Here is a 3,752-nt window from a genome sequence, read left to right as displayed (position 1 = left end):
GGGAAAAATCACAAGCATCAACCGTCGATTTTCATTATATGAGGAGATTTTGTTAGAAATTTAGGCATTTTCATTATCAGTTTAATCCAGAAATATAACATCAGCAGGTTTGTGACGACATATATGTGCATGTGTATATTTGTTATGAACTCTACAGCATGCATAGATGACATAAAAATCGATACTGTAAGAGTACAGATTATAGTAATCAGAAAGATTAGACTGTACCCAGCGGAGGGTCCCATGCCAAGGGCATCGGAGGCTCCATTCGCACTAGTCGACATAGTGCGTTGCTCAAAGTCGCGGACCACAGTCAGTGTAGGATGATGTTCGCAGTGCAGTCCCACGAACGGATCACCAGGAAGAAGACAGCTTGTGGTTCCATGGGCAATCACCGGGAAGGAGACGGGATCTAGACGAGCAGTCGCGGATCGCTCCCCAAAAACCTAATCACCGCGCACCTCGTGCAAGGTTCTCCAGCGGACTAGGGTTCTAGAGGCACCTGCTCTCCCGCTACTCCATGCGCGCAGAGGAATGGAACGGGGAAGACTGAGAGCTGCAGAGATGTGGATTATCTTGGGAACGGTTGCAGAGTCTAGGGTCGAGACTGACGGAGGATAGGATATATCGCTGCGACAGGGGAAGGAGATGAATGCAGTGGAGAATCCTAAGAGACGGGAAGCGGAAGGGACGGTAACTGACGCAGTCAATTTGCCTCCACCATCAAAGAGCGAAACTCCCGTGATAATGTGGATTTAAGTGGCAAAAGACTAGCCCCGCCCGCCCGCCCGCCTCGCCAAGGCCACGGCCACGGCCACGGCCTCGGCCACGGCCTCGGCCCGGCCCGCGCTCGCGCCCACGGCCCGGCTCGGGCGGCGGCGGCGCGCACGCGCGTGGCACGCCTTTGTCCTTTTCCCAGCTTCTCAATTTAGATGACTAATTTCCAACCATATAAGCTAAGTCAACATTCAGTCAAAATCCCGTATGGTATTAAACCAAACAACGCTTAATGTTACGCACCATAGAGTTTTATTTGATTTATTAGATATTATATGGGCCAAGCCCATATTATATCCAACAATCCCCACCAAACTCTAGGGTTTGTAACAAAGTAGTCTCAGAACCACATTTCTTTTATATACCAGTGTTTTGATGGAGACTATTAAGTTGTACATCCATCTAGAATAATAGTTTTACTCAGTCACAACTGAACAATGGACTAAGCCTTGAATTGATAGTTTTGTGTGAGGTGAATGTCACTAAAGTCCTTAGCTGATACTTGGCTGCATAAGGCATCCCCTCTATTTGAAGCATATAAGTCATACTCTAGTGCCTTTTATGAGTATTTAGAGATCACCCAGATCTCATAGACTGTGACCAGCAGCCTGACTCATATAGGTGTGCTCCTCAAAAGATGTTCTGCAGGACAACAACTTTGCTTTAACAAACCACTTGGAACACATTATGGTAAAACCAACCTACCTTACAGATAGGAAAGATTTGCATCAGAGATGAGCCTTACTAAGGATCTTTCCTCACAATTTACTACCAGCTTGTTTCACCATTCTACTTCATGGGATCTCCGATCACATAGAACAGGTTACCACTATAGTAAATTTCAAGTGGGTCTCAAACCCATCTCTCTCGATGCACTTTCTATCACATTGCATGACAGACCCTTAGTGAATTGATCTACCAGATTGTTAGACGTGTGGACATAGTCCAACGCTATTACTCTGGAGTTTCTCAATTTTCTGATAGATTTTAGTCGTCTCTTAACATGCCTTGTAGACTTCATGTTATCCTTAGAACTGTTAACCTTCGTAATCTTAGTCTGGTTATCACAGTTAATAGAAATAGCCGGTATGGGTTTCTCAACAACCGGTAAATCCATAAGGAGATCACGAAGCCACTCGGCCTCAGAGCCAGCGGTGTCTAATGCTGTGAGTTCTGCTTCCATTATAGACTTCGTTAAGATAGTCTGCTTGCAAGACTTCCAGGAAACAATGCCACCTCCAAGCGAAAACACATATCCACTTGTGGCATAAAGCTCATCTGCATCAGAGATCCAGTTGGCATCACAATAGCCTTCCAACACTTTTGGATGTCCGGTATAATGAATACCATAGCTCATGGTGCCTTTCAGATAGCGCATCACTCTCTCAAGAGAACGCCAGTGATCATCTCCCGAGTTTGACATAAACCGACTCAGCTTGCACACAGCAAATGAGATGTCAGGCCTTGTTGCACTAGCAAGATACATGAGCGAACCAATAATCTGGGAGTATCTCAACTGATCCCTTGCTATTCTCCGATTTTTCCTCAATAGCACACTAGGGTCATAAGGTGTAGGAGCAGGTGTACAGTTACTAAACCCAAAGCGACTCAGCACCTTTTCCACATAGTGGGATTGTAACAGAGTTACCCCACCATCACCTTCTCTCAGAAGCTTGATATTAAGAATAACATCAGCCTCTCCCAAATCTTTCATCTCAAAATTATTAGTTAAAAATCCCTTCACCTCCTCGATCACTTTGAGGCTGGATCCAAAGATTAGAATGTCATCAACATATAAGCACAAAATGACTCCTTCACCCCCATCATACCAATAGTACACACATTTGTCAGCTTCATTCACAACAAAGCCAGTAGATGTTAAAGTTTTGTCGAACTTCTCGTGCCACTGCTTAGGAGCTTGTTTTAGGCCATATAATGACTTTAATAATTTACACACCTTGCCTTCTTGACCATTTGCTACAAACCCATCCGGCTGATCCATATAGATCTCCTCCTCCAACTCTTCATTTAGGAAAGCTGTCTTAACGTCCATTTGATGAACGATAAGACCATAAGAGGCTGCCAGGGAAAGCAAAACTCGAATTGTGGTCAATCAGGCAACTGGTGAATAAGTATCAAAGAAATCTTCACCTTCCTTTTGGGTATAACCCTTGGCCATAGGCCTTGCCTTGTACCTCTCGATAGTACCATCAGGCCTAAGCTTTTTCTTGAACACCCATTTGCACCCTATAGGCTTTCACCCATAGGGACGATCAACAATTTCCCAAGTTCCATTAGACATAACAGAATCCATCTCACTCCGTACTGCTTCCTTCCATAAGTCAGCATCAGGAGAGGAATATGCCTCTTCAATGGTCATTGGTGTATCATCCACAAGGTACACAATATAGTCATCACCAAAAGACTTTGCAGTCCCCTGTCTCTTACTTTTCCTTGTGACTATAATGTCATCCTCCTCAAGATTTTGCATATAGGGTTCTTCAGTTTGTTCTATCAGAGTAAAATTTTCATGCTCATGGGGAATTATAAATTCATGACTAGTCGTGCTAGGTGCATTTTTCATGGGGAACTCATTCTAAAAAAATGTAGCGTCTCTAGATTCCATGATTGTATCAATAGCCATCTCAGGAACACTAGAGTTTATAATTAAAAATCTATAACCCACGCTGTGAATAGCATAACCAAGAAAGACACAATCAACAGTCTTTGGTCTAAGCTTTCGCTTTTTATTTATTGGCACATTCACTTTTGCCAAACAACCCCAAGTTCGCAGGTAAGAGAGATTTAATCTCTTCTTCTCCCATTCCTCGAATGGTGTAATTTCTTTGTTCTTTGTGGGCACTCTATTCAGGACATGACATGCTGTCAATATAGCCTCACCCCACCATTCCTTAGATAGTCCCGCAGTCTCTAACATGGCATTAACCAAATCAGTTAGAGTGCGGTTTTTTCTC

This window comes from Miscanthus floridulus, chromosome 19 (genome assembly GCF_019320115.1).
Source record: "Miscanthus floridulus cultivar M001 chromosome 19, ASM1932011v1, whole genome shotgun sequence".
Classification (NCBI taxonomy): domain Eukaryota; kingdom Viridiplantae; phylum Streptophyta; class Magnoliopsida; order Poales; family Poaceae; genus Miscanthus; species Miscanthus floridulus.
This window is presented reverse-complemented; position numbering follows the sequence as displayed.